This window comes from Drosophila mauritiana, chromosome X, assembly GCF_004382145.1.
Source record: "Drosophila mauritiana strain mau12 chromosome X, ASM438214v1, whole genome shotgun sequence".
NCBI classification, from domain to species: Eukaryota; Metazoa; Arthropoda; class Insecta; order Diptera; family Drosophilidae; genus Drosophila; species Drosophila mauritiana.
The window spans coordinates 11,278,373-11,299,983 of NC_046672.1; the positions used below are offsets into that span (position 1 = coordinate 11,278,373).

General features: G+C 39.2%; 1 protein-coding gene across 3 annotated transcripts in view; it reads left to right on the forward strand.

Moving 5' to 3' along the window:
• The window catches only part of LOC117148201 (death-associated protein kinase related), a 53,026-nt gene that overhangs the window by 4,901 nt on the left and 26,514 nt on the right, over positions 1–21,611 (forward strand). The gene's annotated exons all lie outside the window — the stretch shown is intronic.

A 21,611-nucleotide genomic window follows, 5' to 3' on the forward strand; every position in this document is an offset into this window, starting at 1 on the left:
CGCAGCCAGACTTACCCACTGAAAAGCGAATTTTCCCCAATGCTTTTGGTCCTTTTTTTTTGGACCTAACATAACCTCATTGAGTGTGACTGACGTCACGGGAAAATCAACCCCCAGAATCCCAACCAAAGCGAGGAAAAGCACGGGATAATGTAAAGGTGGTGGAGCTGGCCGCCCACACAATAGCAAATACATACATAGGCAAACAGCTGATAGATGATGACTTTTGGGCTCCGTTTTCTCTGGACTCACAAACAAATTTGTGCGTGGGCGAGGTTCAGCCCTTGGGAAAATAACATAAAAGCCTATTATAGCCACCCTCTTCGCCAGCACACGAACATCATTTATTCTCCAGTCAAAGTTTTCTGGTAATCTTAGACGCAGCATTAAGCGGTGCGAGGGGGGGGGATGGGGTCATAAATATCGATCAGAAGTTATGGGGTCGTGGGCCCAGGTTGGGATGTGCCAATCGCACATCTTGGAGTCCTTAAATGGCTGGAGGACCCATTGACAAAGTCAACAAGACTCGAGACTCGGAACAAGATATAGGGGTAGTTGGAGGAAAGGCTTCCCTACAATTGGCGGAAATTTGAAGTGCCTTTGCTAAATATTGCAGTGATAATAAAACTTATTATTAATTTTTAGCATCTCTTTGGCTATTTAAATGAAAAAACAACGTGTGTTCGTTCCAATTCTTATTTGTTTATCTGCATTCGGTGGTTTGTTTTAATGCATTTGTTTATCTGCTCAAGCGTACGCATTAAAATTCAACTTTAACTGCCCAATGATGCCCACCCACATTAACCCATTGGGGCCGTTGCTCCGTTTCGAATCGCCTTTTTGTTTATTTGCAAATTAATTTTTCAAATTGCCATTTTGGCTAATTAAGCGAAACCAAGTCGAGACGCCCACGCTGCCAATAATTTATTGCCTCGCATTGATACACATTTGATTATCGCTTTTATGGCCTGCGAAATGGAAGAAGAACTGTCGATGATGAGTTCATTTTAATTGAGTTTTTCAATATGCCCCAACTGCTTCTTCTTCTTGAAAGGGGGGGGGGGGGGGGCTTGTGTCAGTCAGCAGTCGTCAACAGACGATATGAAAATGTTGGGGTAGTTTACTGGGAATGCGACCTTGACGGCGATTCTATATTGGGGAATGATGGAAATTTCAGTTCTGGAAAATGTCGGCGGGACATGGAAAACCCCATCGCGACATGCGATGAAAAGCAAGCGAACTCTTCAGACCAAAAACAGACAAATTTTCAATGGTGTGGCGGCTAACATTCATTCATTTGTTATGCATGTGAATAAACAACAAATGGTGGTGCTTGTAAACTGGTATAATTATTTTATAATAAAACGCACCCGCATCAGGAAGCGAAAGCATCACAACACTTTTGCGTTCGAAAACAAGAAAAGTTTGTGTTTTCTTTAGATAATTACCGCGTTGACAACTCCGAAGAAAAACCATTAAAGACAGAAGACCGAAGACAGAAGACTAAAGACTGAAGATAATAAAAAGGCAAGCGAGCTGAGGGGAGCGAAGACGCCGAAGAGCCGGAGCTAGATATGTAGAAAGAGACAGAAATAATCGCAAGCTAAGCTTGAGGAAAGTGCAATCAACATAATTTCCGCTGTTACAGGGCACGTTCAATAAAGTGAACCGTTCCATAAAGGAGTTTCCATACATTTTCTCTACCCTGCAATGTAGCTTAAAGTCGTCCTTGTAACACACTTTGCACAACGTATTTGTGTTCACTCTGTGGTGCGTTCACTGTGGCACAGTGAAAATAGGGGTAAAATGCGGCAGCAAAAACGTGAGAGCCAGATATCAGAGAAACAAAAGCTGCTTATCAAAAGAAATGCAAGAAAATATGTGTCTCTGTAAACATTTCCTAGTTGTTGTCAACACTGGATGGAAAATCCGGTGGGTGTTGGAGGATGAGGAGGGGGGCGTATGTTCAAAAACCTTACCCCAAAAACAAACGAACGAACAACTAAAACCGAAAGGACAATAAAATGGATGGCGAAACATAAAATTAGAGGAGATGTTCATGTTCTCGACCAAAGTGAAATGTTAGCCACTAGAAAGTACTTCCAAAAATAAATCGTGCTGTCGACAACCCTGGACATTGACATTAAATAAATGGGCATGGATTGCAACCCTTGGCATGTGGAAATGGTAAACCACCTACGCCCCCACCCCACCACTCGTTGAATATTTGTTTTTCGGATCTTTTTGGCTACTACAAATGCACTGAAAAAAAAAGGAAACCAAGTTTATATTTTTAATGCAGACACTAATGCAAAGATCTAAATCAAAATCTACAGCTTCAACATTAGAAAATTATCGTACATATTATCCCTTTTGTGTGCGAACAGTTTCGTTTGCTGATCCATTTGCCACTCCATGTGGCATGTGTTTGCCTGCCCCCTCCACTCGCCCGCTGCATTGAACTTTAATTGCTGCCATAAAACCCCCCTCCTGCCACATTCCCGCCCAACGCCCCTGGCCCTATTCCTTTTGTTGATAAAGCTGCAGCTGCATTTAATGAGGTTTTTGGCTGTCATTTCGACGGGGATGGGTATGGGTATGGGCCAGGGGGATGGTTGCCAAGGGGGTGTGGCTGCGGGGGCAGGGTCATTGACAGGGTGACTAAGTCATGGTGACAGCTCAATGTGAACTATGCCCAAATGGCATGCGACAATTTGGCAAAAGGTAAACAGAAGGGTGATCAATAGAGCAGGGTTGGCAATATTGATTGTTGCATCCCAAATGGTAAGCCACAAAAGCCATAAAATTAGGAAATGCAATTTGGTCAAGTTCTGGAAATACCACATAGAATGTCAAGGACAACTTGACAACTTCCTTTTAGCCTAATGATTTAGTTTGGCTTTTTGCGCACTCAGCTTGTTATTATTATTATTATTGTCTCTTGTTCATATATTTTGTGTTGCTTGGTTTTTCGGCTTCAGTTGCTTTGTTATTGAGCAATTTTTAGGCCATTTTTTTTGTGTTTTTTCCATTTCCGCTTGACGCGCTGTTAGCTGGCCTTTAACCTTTTAGTTATGAATTCTTTGTTACCCCCCTCCGTTTTTAACGTATTTTATATATGTTTTTAACTGCCTTTTTGTGCTTAGTTGACTTCAGCGAAGGCCGTGCAAAGCCAACGAGTTTGAAATCAATGTGCAGTGACCTTGACAGGGGAACGGCACCCCCTGCCCCAAAAATGAAGCGGCGGTTCTTGCAGATTTTTGTATTGTTTTTTATTCATATAAACATTGCATCAAGTTGGTATTGCAAAAGAGTTGGTCTTCAAGTCTCGTGATTACAGCACCTATGTTTTTTTTTTTTCGTAATACTTGTATATACAGACCAGTGGAAATTTATCTAGGCACACAAACCACATACCTTGGCTGGGTGGTTTTTGGGTGGTGAGTGGGTGGTATCCAACACCCCCTCCCCAGACTATCTGCCCCCCTTTTGCGACGCGTTTTATCATCGCTTCCCTTTGTCTCTGTTCTCGGTGAGAATGATAAGATAATAAAATGCGACTCCGCAACGCGAGACATTTTTCGAATAATTTATTCGCTGAATGCACAGTGAGAAACGTAAGTATAAGTAAATTATATGGATAAAAGTCCAAAGACTTGCCTTGCAAACCCACTGCGAAATATTTCTCTGTGTAGCCGGTCAGCTGATATATCTGCTCTACATTTCTTTGTATATATATGAGTATTTGTGTATATTTGGTTGCCCTGCACTTGAGTCGCATTTCCACAATACAAAGCCCGTGTGCTTTCCCATTTTCCTGCCGCCCAACCTTCGCCTTCTCGCGTTTCCATGGCTCACAATTCCAAATTCTTCGGCTCAATGACGCATTTCATTGGGGGGGTGAACCAACGATTTTGTTCTTGTCTCTGCTATAGTATTTTTTATACATTTTTCTTTCTTGTGCCATGCCAAATACAAAAGTCAAAATAAAAAGCCGTGGCCTGTTGACATTGACATGGCCATGGGCAACAAAAGGAGTCATTTTTTGGCTGGATTTTATAATTTTTTTTTTTTTTTACTGCGGGGGATGTCGAGAAAGGAACAAAAGTTGGCACTGGTGGATTCGTTTTGAAAAGTTCAAAAGTGAAGGCAGCTTGGGACGTACTCCTTTGTCCCTCAAATGGAACTGACTCACACATGGGTACAAATGATGGGATGGATCGCTGGGGTTTCGTTTTAAGCAATATTAGCTTAGTGGTATACATTGTCCATAGTTCATCCAGCACTTTGTAAGCTTTTGCTGAAAGATTTCCACTTTTCCAGGCACCTCTTTTTTTTTTTTAGAGAACTAGTTCGGTTTGCTGCTGACTGCACAGCGAATGATGCAAGTTAGTTGTTTCGTGCGGTGTTATTCAATCGCCGACAACAAAGTTGTGTTGCGCATGAGAAAACAAATTTCCATATGACGACGAGGGGACTTTGATCGGGATGGCACGGTATGGAGCTTAAGGGCTCTACTATATCTCCCTGTTTTCGTGTATAGTCCAGATCAGTTCAGTTCAGTTCGTTTCATTTAAGTTGATAAGAGGCGCTGGTAGTTGAAACAGGACGGGTGTTGATAATGAAACTGGCAAGTTGACATTGGCTTGATCGAGGAAAAACTGCGAAGCTAATCAAGCGATTAATCGATCAATCAACTGACACTGAAATTAATGAGCCGCACACACACACACACACGCACACAATTGTAAAGTAATCGAATAGAAAGAGCGACCGACCGATATATGTAATGTAATACATATATTCCAACTACGTAGAGTTCAATTCCAAAATTGGACAGGCACAAAGGTGACAATGAGGCGGGCTTTTAATTTAAAGCTAACAAAATGCACACGATTGTGGCGGGGGGATTGAAACATTTCCGCTGAATTAATTATAACTGGAAACAAATAATGGGAAGCTGAGAATTGCATTCGAGTGACTAACCAAGCAAAATAAAAGAAAATGAAAAAAGTCCCGGCACACAAGTGCAATGCCAAAATGGCATTGGGCCAAGCCGTGAAAAAGGGAAAAAGAATAAAAATAAATCAAGAGAAATGGAAATGGAAAACCAAACCTCGTTCCCCAAAGCAGAGAAAAAAGTACAAATCAAATCTGAAACAGAATTGGAAGCCAGCAAAAAGCCAAGTTTATGGTCAAGTTGTAACCTTAGTTTTGGCATTCACTTTGGATTCGATTTTTCTCTGCGTTTTCCACATTTTCACTTTTTAACCCTCAAAACTGTACCCATCCGATATCTAATCGATGGTCAGGCCAATTAGTCTGCTTATCGCTCGAGCGATAAAAACTCTGGCCGATAATAATACGTAAACTATCACTCCAAAACTGCTATGCACTTAACTTTTGGCTCGGCCTTTTCTTTTTGCAGTGCCACGTGAAAATAGAAGGGCTAGTTTGTTTATAAGGGATAAGCCAACAGTACTGATAATTTAATATAATTTATAACCAGTATTCGTGAGAACCACACGAAATGTTATCCTAAAGCTATTATTTCAATAACATATCGATTATATCGATTGTTAATTAGTTGACGTAAATAGTTTCTGAAAAAATGTTCTAGTGATATTGCAAAACAGTAAGCACTTAAAGTTCTAATGAACAGCTGTCGTGCGCAAAATTCTTATCAAAAATTAATTCGTAAAAAGACAATTTAAGCTGCCCTACCCAAACAGCCGACCACGAAAAACGATGACTAATTTTAAAATGCTAACGGTGCAATCTTGCGACGAAATTTCCGCACTTCACGCTCGAAAAAAATACAACAAAACAAAATAATAAAAAAAAAAAGAAGAAAGAAAAAAGCTGGCAAAGCCAATTTACCGTTGCATCAGAAGCCGCTAACAGCGGCAACAACAACTACAACAGCAAATGAAATTGTCTAATTGCCGAAGCAACAGGGCAGCAACTTTTGGACAACATTTGGTCAACGCGGCGTATGCGCAACATTTTCAACCAAGCAATGAAAACAGTTTACGTGATTTGCGTGAACAATTGTCGAAGAGAAAAAAACCCACGAAAAAGTGCACTTCAAAAAACCAGAAGTTAGAAAACCCGTATGAAGAAGCAGATGAACATTTGTTTTTATTTTTGTTCGTTTTGCTGTTAAATAAAAAAAAAGGGGTAAATAAACTTCTTATTACTTTTGCGCCTTTTCTTCTTTTTCGTTGGCCACCAACTTTTTCCTGTCACCCACCCACCCCTTTTGTTGTCCATTTTATGCTACGTTCTTACGACTTGTTTATATACCCTTTAATAGGGTATTTCAGACATGGACAAAGCTTGGCCATGCCCTTTGTTGTTGGAAATGAAGCATTTCTGCTTGCCAATCAATAAAATTGTCAGAAATATTTAAATTCATTTAATGGCACATACTATGTACATAGATTTGTTGTATTTTTCAGGGTAAGTTAGATGTTAGTTAGATGAACTAACTGAAGCAAACTCCATTTCTTCTTTGCCATAATTTTCGTATGTTTATGTTAATTTTTCGCTTAACAACACTACACAAAAACAAAATTGTTGGCAAAAAAAACGTGACATCGTTTTGGGACTTCAAAATTGGTTTGGTGCTGTTGCTTTTGCTGTTGTCTCTTGTTGAAGGCTTTAACCCATGTTGACCCTACTCCCTCTCTATCTCTATCCCTGTCTCTGTCGCCCTTTCTTTCACTCACCTTTTGCCTTGTGTGTGTTGCCACACACCGAAAATGGCAACAATATTTTTCTTTTTCAACTCTTTTTTTCTTTTTGTTTGTACCGCTTCGGGGGCTTGACAAATTTGAAATTTTAATTTTTACGGTTTTTATTTCGAGTTTTTGTCGGGGGTTTTATGGGAAATCGTTGCTGCAATTGCTTTACATTCGAAACGGATTTTTTGGTTTCGTTTCTAGTACTCATTTAATTGAGAGGTTAATAAATGAGGCGTTTTTTTCCAGCGCAAATTGAGAATTTTTCGTAGCGTTTCGATTATCTAATACTGAATATTCCCTGATTCGAATTCTTTCGTACTTTGTAGCATTGTTGTCAAGATTGCATTTACATTTGCTTATTTATTGCCACACTTTGTGCGAATTCCTTGGGCTGGCAATATATTTATTTCGCTCCCATTGAAATGAACTCTACATTCATTCATTGATAATTCGCACACTCATTCACTCTTAACCCCTTACGAAACAGAGGAAAACAAAACAACATTGCCCACATGTGTGGAAATGTGTTTCACTTTTTAATTAGTTACATATCTCTTGGTTTTTTTTTTTCGTTTGTTTGCTACCCGTTTGCTTTTTGTTTTATAATTCTGTTTTTTTTTTTTTTCATATTAAATTAATCGAGAATTATTTTGCAATTGTTGCGTAGTTTTTCTGGTTGCATTTTCCTCTCTTGACCGATGTAATTGCTTTAATTGTTATTCAAGAAATGCGCCGACTGCCCGTTTTCCCTCGATTCCGCGATTCGCGATTCTCGATGAAATTTGCCCACCAACAGAGACAATTAATGGCTTATGGCTTATTTTGCAATTTGTTATAATTGAGTGAGTGCAATATGCAATTGCAATGGATCGTGCGTTGGGGGCGTGGAGGAGGGGTTAAGCGGCATTCGGTATTGGCTTCAAGGCGACGTTTGCTTGACTGTTGCTAAGAAAACCTGGCAAAATGTGCGCGGGGAATTGACATGATTCGACACCTTAATGCTCTATAATTTTGAAGTCAAAAGAGCCCTACTACACCACACCCTCTTAACCTTTTTAATCGAGCATTGTATAGACAACAATATACTTAAGTAATAGCTTTCTTTTACGAAACTAAGGAAAAGCTTCCTGAAAGTTTAGAAATCTTTATTTTGCATCATATAAGAAGGGCATACCAAAATTCAGATCGGTTGGCTAACTGAATCCCAAGTTACCCATAGAACCACCGATGAAAGACCGAAAAAGTCTTTTCAAAGCACACACACACACACACTGACACCCCGCATCACACTCACTCACGCACGTTCCGCACTATAAACGACCTGGCATGTCAAGTATACAAATTGCAGAAAAAAAAATGAGAGAACGCCAGAGAAGAGAACAGAGTCAAGAACGGATTGCGGAGGAGAGATCAACCCAACCGCACCCGCAAGTAAAATACGAAACAATATTGTAAAATGCAAAAAACAATCATAAAAAAACATAACGAGGAATGCAGGAAAAGGCAAATCAAATCAAATGGACAAACCAAAGGAATGCGGCTTTAACGATCATGAAAGAGTGAGACGGGTAGAGAGGGGGACGGGGGTCTGAAGATGCTGTCAAGGTCGTTGGTGTTCGCCTTGAAACCAACAACAAGAGCTACAACAACAACAACAGCAACAGAGATGCAGCGAATGGAACTGCCAAGAAAACTGGTCAGTCTGCAAGAAGATGCAACCAAGCAAAGCGCAAGAAGAGCGGAGAATCGGAGATGGCATCGTGCCGTCTCTTTCTCGGCTTCTTGTTAACCATCTCGTACGCAAACCATTGTTCTTTGAAAAAGCAAGCAAAAAAAATTACAACAAAAAATTCTGGAAAAAAATTGCGAACTCCAAAAAGTACTTGACTAATTAGCAAGCACCACGAAAAATGCTCATGATCATGATGATGCGAAGATGATGTTGATGGATCCCCCAAAAAGTCTGTCCGCTAAATCACAAGCCAAACAAATCTGACAAATGGCCACGTCTTCCACCGCAGTCTCCTCTTTACATAATTTGCACGCTTCAAAGATTTTCGAGCTGAAAGGGTTTTTTGAACCTCTCCCTAAAAACTGAAAAAAAAAAAGTAACAAAACAAATTAAAGCGATCCATTAACAGCAGTTCAATGGACCGGGAAACTGGGAAAGAACAAGGCCAGCTTATGGGCATTTAAAGAGCCTTAACTATAAAGTTATATAACTATAGTTTCCAAAAAACCGTCTTTCGAATTTGATTGTCTCAATGTTTGTATCTATGTAAATTCCAAAGTACTTTTTGTAGATCACTAAAGATTGCATTTAAAGCCCCGCTTGACCTTCCGTTTACCTTTCTCCGCACCCCCGTCTCTCCACCTGCCTGTGTTGACTAATTAAATGACATTTATTATCCTTAGCTAACCAGCTTGAAGGTCTCTTTGTGATTGGATAACTTGAAAAATGCTTAATAATTTCGCATTTTTCGCTGGCATTGTTTGTAGGCTCCTCTTTTGTTGGGCTTAGGTTTTTTCCTCATTTCATTTTTATTGTGTTGTTTTTTTTTCCTGCCTTAAAAGGTAATTAACACTCGGCCACGTTAATTTGTTTTTAATTATTGAGATTTATTGATTTTTCTCACATTTCGGCCAAGCCTTGAACTTTTGAACTTTTGTGCAGTTTTTTGGCTGGCGCCTTGCTATATTTTTTTTGTTCAATGTCTTTGGAAACCAACCTAGCCAACAATCGAATGAGATATATCTCATATCTCCCGAACTCGAACTTCATGTGCTTTATTCTGATTTGCCTGTGGCGTTTTTAAAAATAACTCGGCAAACGAAAATAAAAATCATAATAATAACATCGTAACCACATGGAGAGAATCGTATTTATAGATTTAGTACGAAGGAGGAACTTGCAGCTTTGGGTGTGGATATTTCTGGCCAGCGTTATTTTTTTTTCCACTATGTTCATTCTATTTCTTTTCATATCATTTTGTTTTGTTTTGTTTGTTTCTTTTGGCATAAATTAAAATTTTTATTGTTTGGAGCAGCGAGAACTTCTCACATCCCATATATGCATGTATGTACATATGATGGGGCATTTTTACTATATAAATATTATTGTTATTGCTTCTTCATCTTTCGGTGATTTCCTTCATTGTTCGCTCTAAAAATAATGTATATTTCTTTGTTTACTTGCAGGTAAGAGATGCCAAGATAATTGTTATTGTTATGATAACTATTCAATTTGATGGGCCACGGAATGCTCGTGTAAGTGGGAAAAGTTCTAAAATTTCGAGTGGCTTCCAACGGATATTTAGAATATGTATGTTTAATAACTATTTGCTATGTATGTGTGTATGTGCGTGATCTTGATAAGCCGATCCACTGCCAACATATCCCATAATTTGCAAATGATCAACTGCAGCAATCACTGCAGATCGAAGCCGAGATTGCCTAATTAATCGTGATGGCGGACAGGTAAACAGGCATCGAATCACAAATCACAAATGGGATGTCAGTTTGCCTCAAGATCAACGATCATTTCGATCGGAGTTCGTTATTCCGTTTTCCCCGCAAAGACAAGTTCTTCGCTCTGTATTTCCCCCCCCAACCATCAATTCACGTGGAGCACACTTTTCCAGGTTATAAACTTCAAACTGTGAAGGGCCTTGCATAATTTGTGCCTCGTACCTGTAACCTGTAGGCCAGCTGCTCTCTTCGAGATGAAAATGCCATGAAAAGGCAGACGGGATGGGGGGAAAATCGGGGGAAATCCGGAGACAGCGCGAGATCGCCAAAGCATGAAAAGATGATGAACAAGTTCTGGATGCGGCCAGTAGAGGGGGAAAGGAAAGGAAAGTCCCAAGTCAGAGTCGGAATCGAGTTGAGTTGAGTCGGTTGGTCGGTGGGAAGTCAAAGCACTTTAGAGCACTTTGAACTTTTGCAGTACACGACTCTATATCTCTATATAGCGTAATGTGTGCAGCCTAAGTGTGTATGTATGTATGCATGTGTTTGTAAAACAAATTGTGGGCAACACAGATGGCAGAGGGTCGGAATGGAGTCCCAGTTGGTTAATGAATAGGAAAGAATTCTACAAATAAATAAATAAATGCTGTGGAAAGCAAACGGAAAACGGTAAATTATCTTCTATTTGAACTTGTTGCACAATTGAAATCTTTCGTTTTGCTCGCAGGGTATTTATAAGGGTTCTTTTAGAATTATAAATATATAGTGTTCAAATTTTTGAAAAAATATTAAAAATTACTGAAAAAAAAGAGTAATTTCGTATGGAAATGAAATATCCAATTGTTTGTCCACTAATAGCTATGATAGTGTATTGCTTCTTCGTTAACCTTGATACACGAAATTCCCCAACCGAAGTTGTTCTTTCTCTTTTGCCTATATCTTGATTCGATTTGTTGAAATTGTAAAGAAACTCAACGGTAATTGATTGAAGAGAAAGAGCGGATGATGACAATGATGATGATGATGATGACGATGATGGTAGATGATGATAGTTAGTTAGTTGCTTGAATCGATCGATCGATCGATCAGTTTAGGGCATCAAATATAATTTCTTTAACCTTAACATTGTCTGCCCATCGCTGATTGATTCCCAGCAAGTCAAGTCAGTCAGTCCATCGACTTGTTGTCCAGTCATGCAGAACGGAATAGCCCCAAAACCCCACAAAAAAAAAAAAAAAATATACAACAAAAATACATAAATAAAAAGACCGACTCGTCGCGAAGCTCTTCTCCAATTGTTAAGCACCTCTAATTGCGAAAAGCCCGACAACAGAAAATAAAACTGTTTTCAGTTGGAGCAATTTTTTTTTTTTTTTTTTTTTTGTATTTTTGGGAAAGGTTTATTAGTCGAGCGCGTGAGACATTTGTCAAGAGAAGTGCGTGTTTTAGAAGGTAAAGGGGGCTGCGGAGGTAAATTACTCACAAAAGTTCAATGTCAAGATTTTCGTTCACTTTTTCGAACAGTTTATTGAACTTTTTCCCCTTACAACAAAATAAATAGCGTCAAAGCCCGAAAAATGTGATTAGTTTTTAATGGAATCATTTTTGATCGATTCATGTAATTTGGTAGATTTTTAAGGCTTTACACTTACTGGTTATAGATATATATATTTTTTTTTATCGATTTAAATTTTAATGTAAAGATAGCTGGGAGAAAAAACACATTCTGATAAGAGCAATTCATAAATATCTGTTGAAATTCCTCAAGCTGTTGTTGATAGCATTTATTTACAAACTGATAAAAAAGCATATTTATGTGCCTTAAGGAATTTGCTCATCTGGGAGATAGAAGATCGTCGGAAAAGTTTTTTAGCTTGGTTTGAGAACCTAATTAAGGCGAACTATGAACGAGTTTCCATTTATTTGTCAGAAAGGCAGCCGAAATATGTGAGCAAACAGAGCAGCAGATACAGATACAGATACAGATACAGATAGACGGCATACAGATGCAGATGCCACAGATACAAATATGGATAGACAGAGTAGAGATACACACACGCCAAAGATACTTTTTGTTTGGGACCAAGTCTCCAACTCCAATTTGGCGCCGCATTTTGCCGTTAGTCATGCACACACGTACCCAAATGTATATATAAATATATATATATATATACATACATATCTATATAAAGCTCGCCGATCAGCGGACAAATATTTCAACTTGAAATACAAAAACTTCTTGGAAAACATTGGCAGATAGATACACACAGATACACATATGTACATAAATGCCAACTCAGCAAATACTCTTAAAAGTATTTTATTTTTCGAGCCAGTTTCAGGTTTACTTTGTTGTATATCAAAAACTTGCGGGGCAGAGGCGATATATGGCTATATGGCTATATAGCGATATGGAGAGAACTGAACTGAACTGAACTGAAATGTTTGTTGTGCGACTTGGAAACGACCTTTGCAGGCATGTTATTTTTGTTGTTGTGGCCAATACCTCATTTCGTTGCCATGTCCAAAAGTGGGCGGCAAAGAGACAAAACCGAGGCAAAACCAGATCAGATCTTAGCCAAACCGATTGGATCGCTCAGCAGATACTTACTCGTACTCACTGAATTGCAGACTAGGCCAAGTCAAAGCTCACTTGTCTGCGGCTGGCCAGAGTAAATCACAACTAACTAGAATGTTTATAAATCAGAAAGTTATGTAAAGCCTGCAGTTGGGCGAATGATAATCCACGTTCCACAATACATTTTTGTTATTAACATAAATTGGTAGATTTATTTATTAAGTAAATGCGACTATTTGCATTTTAAGTTTTGTGACTACAAATTTACTACTTCAACGAAACGATCACAAGGTTGGTGGCACTCAATGTTGTGGCATCTTTTTTGCATCCGGCTGGAGATCATGATTGCCATCATACCATCATCATTATCGTCATTGTCACACTCATCCAAAACTGTCACATTAACTTTGATGAGGTGGTGTTTGGTGGTCTAGGATCGGCGGTGTGGAGATCGAAGAGACCGTAGAGCCACCGAAAGTAATCGTCGCTTGGAAAAGTGCAGGCGAAAACTGAAAGAAGAAATTGTATTTATTTTTTTTTCTCTCTCTCTGTTGCTTTTCTTTTAACTTTCACCTGATGCCGGCGACAGCCCAGCGGCAAAAGACGCTAGCAAAACGCGCGCCGCTCGCGCACAGCATTAGAAGTGATCATGATTGCGATTATGATCGTGATCGTGGCCATGATCATGATCATCCACATGATGGAGTTGTGCCGCAAAAAAATTAACGCACACACGCACGCTGAAATGTCACCGCATAAATAAAAAGAGAGTAATACTTATAATAATAATAACAACAACAACGAACAGACAACGGGCAACGAAATTGTGGCAAGTAAATGGAACTGTGTTGGAAAGTTTTTCGATATGTCGCCCATATGTGGAAAGGTAATCCAATCCTCGCCGCGATATGCGAGCCCAAGTGAAGGTTTTCCGCCCCCTTCAACGCATTTCAATTTTCCAATTTCACGACAATGACCTCTATGGTTCACAACTATTTGTTTGTGAAAATCGTTGATTTAAAATATTATTACGATGGCTGAAAGCTTATTTCATATGCGTTTGACTCGATTGTAATTAATCAAACAAACATATCTCAAATTGGAGGACACCATATGGGGGTGCTGTAAAAACGGAGTCCCTTTGAAAGAAATAAAAAAAAAAAAAAAAAAACTCTTGGCAAGGCCAACACGGGCATATCTCAGTGTGTGGTGTTGACCTGCTTTTGCTTTAAATTTACCCCGCTCCCCGTTTTTCAAACTGCGTTATCTTTTGCCATGGCACACTGACTTGACTGAAGAGTAAAGAGTGAAGACTGCGGACCGAAGACTGTAGACTGTAAACTGTAGACCGGAGACTTGAAGACCGACCGGCACATAAACCAACCATTACCGCCATTAAAGCCGCAACAACAACAGAAAGCGCTTGCAGAGAATTGTAAAAAACAATCGTAAACTAAGAAAACAACAAAGCAAAGTTCGTTTTGTGGCTCCGCAGATTTCGCACATGCAAACAAATTGCAAGCAACACATGCACACATGTGCATATACACATGACCGCGAGTGTGTGCAACCACCAACTGACCTTAGCACTCGACACATCGCACACACAACATCCAACATTCAACATCCGAGCCAGCAATAATGTAGTGACTGACTGCTAGCGAAAGATGCAGCGAAGACTGCAGAATGAAGAATGAAGAATGAAGAATGAACTTCGCACAATGGCGGCTTGTTAACGATTTTGTGTGGAAATACCCTAACTGAAAAGAGGTTGTTAAGGTTTATAGCGTAAACACATTGCACACAACTCAAGTACTCAATATTTACAAACCGAAAACAAAAAAAAAAAAAAACAACCCGATTAATTCTTCAAATTCAATCTAAACAACAAAAAACCTAAAGAATTCGCGGAATCTTGAGTGATTGATAATACTCCCGTTGCTTGCTAGTTTTTAATCCCCAACATTTGTTTGCAATTTGCATAAATTTTTTTTTTTCATTCCAGGGTATTTAAGTCAACGTTCTTGCAAAGTCTTGTGTTTATTTTTGTTAGCATTTTTTTTTTTTTTTATGTTGACTTGCTGACTGACTGTGCTCCACACGAAAAGTTGCTTTTATTTCTTACCTTCGCTCCCTCCCCGTCGCACATTCGCCGTCCCGCTCGCTTCTTGTAAACAAAAGACCGTTAATTGACATAGAATTTTTTGGTTTATGCCGCTGACGTGAATACACAAACTTCTCGGTCGAAATAATTTCCATAAAGTTCCGTCGTCAGCGGTCATATACCTACATAATTTCTTTTTTTATTTATTTTTATTTGTATATTTCTTCCTTTTGTAGTTTAAAACAAAAGCAGTTTGTCTATCGCAGTTCAATAGCCTCTTGAACTGTCAACTCGGAGGTTTTGAACTCGAGGCAGAAGTGCCCAAGTGCCCCATTGTAACCTTTTATGCTGTCATTTTTGGTCAGAGGGGGGAAGCAAATACGAATCGACCCAAATTTATGTGTGGGAAATCAGCTGATTGCCCAAGAACACGACGGTACATTTAAGAATTTTAGGGGAACTCCACAGGTGGGCTTAGGATATGAGGGACTGACAAAAAAAATGGTCGGTGGACACTCTAAAGATGAATGGATGATAATTTTATAGTTTACCTTCTTAGTCATAGGTGGTAGTAATTTATTAATACAAACCATATTATTATAGATCTCTTTCCAAATGCGAGCATATGTAAATCCCCTTCTTAAACAACTCAATTTGGCATCTCCTTCTTGCCTAATTTAAACGAAATTAAAAAAATCTTTGTTTTGCGAGCAAACAAGCCCAAGTTAAATGATGATTGATTCCCATTCGTTAATTACATGGATGCAGATTTCCTGATAAACATCGGCATCAACTCATCAACAGCATTATCATCATCTGTCATCGTTCCAGGGGATCGTCTGCCACCCCTCCCACCTGCCATCTCCTCCTGCGATGCACCATTTTAAAGCGCGGCAATTGCAATTGAAATGTTGCGTTAATTGTGACTAATTAGTCATCAATGCAGCATAGAAAATAATTAAAAGATACGTCTATATAAGAGCAGGAAACTTGAAGAGATTGACGCGAGAATGACTGATCGACCGAATGAATCAATCAGCACAAACGAGTTTACATTGACCTTTGTCAAACAGCAACTGCAACAAAAGCAAAAAACATAAAACAAACAAGTAAATAAATAAAAAAGTGCTTTAAACACAATGGCAACTACAGATAGTTCTAAGATAACCATGTTTGCTCGAAGGTGAAGGGGGAGTTGCCATGATCATTATAATAAGAGAAGACGCGGCCATAACAATAACTTTTCATATCTTATGCAAATGAACTTGAAAATTATTTTCATTGCAACTCATATTATCGCTGCGCGCTCTTAGTCATTATGAAACAATTAAAAGGAATACTATATATTGAGCAGAAAAATGAAAACAAATAGGAGAATACGACCATTCGGGGCGTCGGCGTGGGCGTTGAGCTCTATCTGCACAGATACTCGTACTCGTACTTCCAGATTTCCGCTCCATTACTCACCCAGGGATCCATTTGGCGCAACGGCAATAACCATCAATTATCGTCTGTCAATTGCGAGTCTTGTAATGTGTATCTCAGCGATACAGATACATGGCACCGCCGCCACCGCCATCGCCTGCCATTAGATATATTGATAGATTTTTTTATTGCAAAACTTTATTATTCATAATTAATTGATTTTGCATTTTGCATATGGCCCGCACTTCCCGCCGCTCTACGGCTGCTACTTTACATGCTCATTATAAGGATCCCAGGCGATTGCATAATAAAAATAACGATTTTTTACTTTTGTTTGCTTGCCATTTGTGAAAGGTATACCACACTACAACAATACACTATGCTCAATGGGGGATTGTTGGTAACCGATACAGATTCGGATCGGATCGGATCGGTTTGGAGCTGGTTCGCAAAGAGTTCAACAAACCGCTCGGAATTCAAATCCATTGACCCAAAAACCACTCACAATACATATTTGCAATAAATGGCAATTGAAAAACGATTTAAGAAAAAAAATAATAATAATAAACATAAAAACAGCTCGCAACAAAGTAGTAGTGAAGAAAAACAAAAGTGCCAGATCGCATTGCAATATCATTAAGCAAACAATGAGCAATCAGTGGAGGAAAGTTCAATTCCAGGCCAAGGCCAAAATCAGCAGGAAGAAAATTAAGGTACCACTGACCAATGGAGCGAAAGGGCTAAACAAAAAAAAAAAAAGAAAAAAAGTGGCACAAGGCCAAGATAATTTACGGAATTGCCAATCAAGGGAAAGATCAATGAGTGGGCGGCAGGAAATGGACAGGAAAAATATGTATCTGCTGTCAATGAAATAAGAGACCAAGTGCTCGATGTTGGCGAAGGAAGAAGCTTGTTTAAAGTAGTAAAAATATTTATATATTGTTTAGTATTTACAAAGTGTAATCAGGGTAATAAGTCAATGGTGTTCTGCACTAGTCAAAACCATAATAGCAATAATAACCGATTTATAAACGTTGTTTCTTTAACACTAGTTTCTCACCCCCCCTTTTTTTTTTAATTTTCACAAATTGCGTATACGCAGCATGTGCCGCCTTCGGCATTAACGGAAAAAAAAGCCACAACAATAAAAGCATTTTTATGGACTACCTTGAACGACCTTGCCGCCGTTTAGGCGCCCGCTAAACAAACTTGGTCAAAATGCATTAACAAAATCGAAATACACCGAAACCAAAACAAAAACCGCACGAGAGTCGCGCTTAACATTTTTGTAGCCTTTTCGTTTCGTGTCGTTTCGTTTGGATTTTTGATTTGGGTTCGATCTGAGTGTGTGTGTGTGTGTGTGTGTGGTGTTGTGCACCTGTGTATACATCATAGCTACATTTGTATCTGACTATTTCATTATTATTCGGTTACGCATTGGTGTTGTTGTTGGTCTTGCTGGTGGCGGTGGCTGCTACCACTTTTTAGGCCTTTTTTTTTTTTTGTTGTGAACCCGTGTGTGTGTGGGCTGCACTTTGGTCAGTAACTTTTGTGACGATGATATGGTGTCATCATTGACACCACAGCACCAAAAATCCAGCCATAAAATACGAAATAAAACGAAATAAAATCAAGACGTCCAACAGTCGGCGACGCCCACGGAGGTTTGACTCATGGCTTTTCGACCAGGCCTACAACCGTCCTTGTTAACTTCTATCAGAAGAAGCCAGAAACATGGGTGAAACCTACAATTTCACTGCCGCCAGCTCTACACATTATTCAAATGACAATTTCATTTTACCAAGGAATAGGCATTAAATTAACAACAGACTTAACGGTTTGCGCTCCAATGCCATCTAGACCAAGAACAAATGGCTTAATTAGGTTAGGAACTGGCGAAAAGAAGCCGACTTTCGCCACCAAAACAATGGCAACACAAATTTGCCTAACCGTTACAGTAAATATGAATATAGCTCTGGCTGCTATTGGCCAAAGCCAAAAGCACGATTCGTTTGAGCCACAACACAACCTTGAACTTGATGTGATTTTGGCCAAGCTCAGACATTTATTATATACTATATACCCATATATTTAATTACAATCGCTTCTGAAGACTTTGGCACGCAGCTCAAAGAATCGTGACAAACAATTTGGCTGAGCAGCAAAATGAAAAAAGCCCAAAGCCCAAAAAAAAAGTAGAAAAAACTCTATATATCGAGCAAAACTGACAAGTCGCGATTGCCTGACTGTTTTGACTGTTTATGGAGCGAACACGACACCCCGACTTTGATTTGGCAATCAAATAACTTGGCTAGCGACATGCGGAAAATGAAAATGGCACCGCAAAGCAGCTTATTACAAATCGAAAACAGAAACATTTTTGTTCTAAAACCTATTTAAGGTGGCGATCCAAAAACTGGCTTGAATGAATCAAGTTCAGCTCCGATTTTAATGATTGAGAGTGAATAAATGTCGAAAGTGTGCAGAAATATTTAAACAAAATGCATATGAAATCCTGTTTATTTCTGCTCAAATGGCAGAAGATCAATAAATGCCAAAGGACTTGAATACCAATAAAATATGAAAGTAAATATATGGCAGAGCTACTAAAGATATGTGTAGATTAAAGATATATTTGAAATTCCCGCAGTGAATCATTCGAATATTTCATAAACGGAAAAGTTTTGACGAAATAAAGCTCATGACGGCAATAAAACTTTGAGATATATCAACATATAATGGCCACTTGGTTGGACACACACACACACGAAAGATGCAGGCCATATGGGAAAGGCAAGCAAGTAACCATTATCTTGGTGACAAATTCACTTCCTCGCCTTGCTCGCAAGTAAATATTTATGCCTCTGCCAGAATCTCTGAATATGGCAAACCCCCAGTCGAACCCGAACCCCTTTTGAAAGAAATCTTCCGATGCAAACTAAACCGAACCATACCGAACCGAACTCAACCGAACCGAGTCAAGAGAAACACCTAAGTAAGCTGGTGTATTATGAACGTGTTTTGTCTAGTTTTAATTAGCATAATTTACATGCAAATGCTAAATAGAACCGGGCATTGGGAATGGGAATGAATAGCTTGGCTGGCTGGCTGGCTGGTTGGCTTAGCTTGGCTTTAACTTGGCTCAATTGTGAAATGTGTCGAGTGGCTTCGAAGTTTGATTTGACAGCCGAGAGGCGAGATGATGACTGCGATGACTATGGTGATAATGATGATGACAACGACCATATATCGGGCGTGTTCCAGTGTCAAATTAGTCGCCATTAAAGCAACTGCAGGTGGTAATAGTGGGGGGATATGATGTCTGGGGGGGATGCTGTAATAGCAATGATAAATCATAAGCCCAAACCCAGCCATAAAAACGTATTAAATGTATTAAATGCGATATAGTAATTGCCATTTGGCAAAACGCGTTTTTGGCGCGTGAATTCCAGCTCGCCGCCACCCGCGCAATTTGAAACTAGCAAGAAAAAAAAAACGCGATCAAAGGCAACGCCATTCGATACGAACCGAATCCAAAACCAAATCCGAATCCGAATCCGAATCGATTCTCGCTCCTCCGGTCCAGAAAAAGATGCCAAATGTAGATAGGAGCCCGCCAAACGCTTGATCATTGCCTTTTTCCGTGTTTCGCCGCCAAAACGGGCCAACATTTGTAGCTATTGTATATAATTTTTTTTTTTTTTTTGTAATTTTTACTATCTATCTAGTGGCGCCGCAAAAAAAAAATATGTATATATATAAATCTAAAAAACAAAAGCCGCGCTCGCGACAAAAGCAGCCAGCTCATGATTTAATGCGGTTTTTAGTTGCCCAGTTTGTTGGCAACGTCAAACTTCAATTAGCTTTTTAACTTATAAACTTAAACGTTCAATAAATTGTGATCGCCGCGCTTGCACCACCCCCTTCTTGGCAAATTAACAACGAATACCAACAACTCACGGCTAGAAAAGTCCAGCGGACATCGATGCAAACACGTTTAGAGCGGGCTCAAAACAGGGGCGTTGGCAATGGGGGTCACAAGTGAAAAATTAGTTGAGAATTGTAATTACTTAGTCGGTAACTTGGGTTTGAATTTAGATTTGAGAATATATTCTCCTTACTAATTAGGATCCCCCTTGCCAACGCCCATGCTGCCGGAGCTAATCTCAAGCATTGATTTATGCATGCAAAGCCAGAAATAATAAACGAGGAAATGGAGTGAGTCAGTAACTCAGCAAGTTTCACGGATAGAAATATGTCTGTCTGAAAATTAAGTAGCCAAGAATGTTATCACAAACGAATCTGAATCTGAATCTGAATCTGAATCTGAAATGCAATGCAAATAAATCCCACTCGAGAAATCAGTTCCCGTTCACTTGCCTGTTAACAATCGCGGTTTGAATGCATAGTTGTATTCGAATTAATCGATTGATTATGGGTGCATACTTCGACTCCTTCGGCCAACTGAATGCCCAATTATTTGCATTGGCCCAAAGGCTGAAATACGAGAAAATCCAATGTACTTTTCGCTGAAATTGAATTTTCACACGCGGTCGGGGATAAAAGTCCCTGAATTAAAGGAGAATAGCGAAGGGGGCGGTGCCTTGCATTGATAGCCACAATTTGTCTGGGGACAACTTTGACCCAATTATGAAATGGAAAAGCGCCGGCGAGCTGAGGAAAACCCAGCAGCATACTAAATGGGGACAACGAGGCGTATGATTTATGTGCTAGCGAGCGAATGAATCAATGGTTAAACGAATGAATCAATTCCAAGAAGAGGCAACAACAGACCAGTTTGTTGGCATTCAAAAATCGTTGAATAAAGGAATTAACTTAAATAGTTTATGCATACAAAATATACAGCAAATTAACCAATAATGTTTCGTACTACAATTACAAGAGATAATTGAAAGATATTCTTTAGGAATCTAATCGTTTAATCAAAAAACAACTTAACTGTTGTAGACAATAGGTAATTATATAAAAAAAGGGTAGAATATGAATATTAAAATGCATTAAGAGTCAATTCTATAGTATAAAGTGCCCACTCAATATCTTAATTTTGCAAAAAATTAATAACAAATTAAGACACAATGAAGTATGCTAAGCAAGAAGTGAAAGAGAAAAAACCAAGTGAATCATTTATCTAACAACTTGTTCTGTGAATCATCTCACCACAAAACCAAATCAATTGGCAGTTAATTACAGTTACTTGTTCGCTTTGAGTTTCTGGCCGAAAGTCATTCATTAGCCAAGTTAACGAGCAGCTCGCCCAGAAGCCCCTATA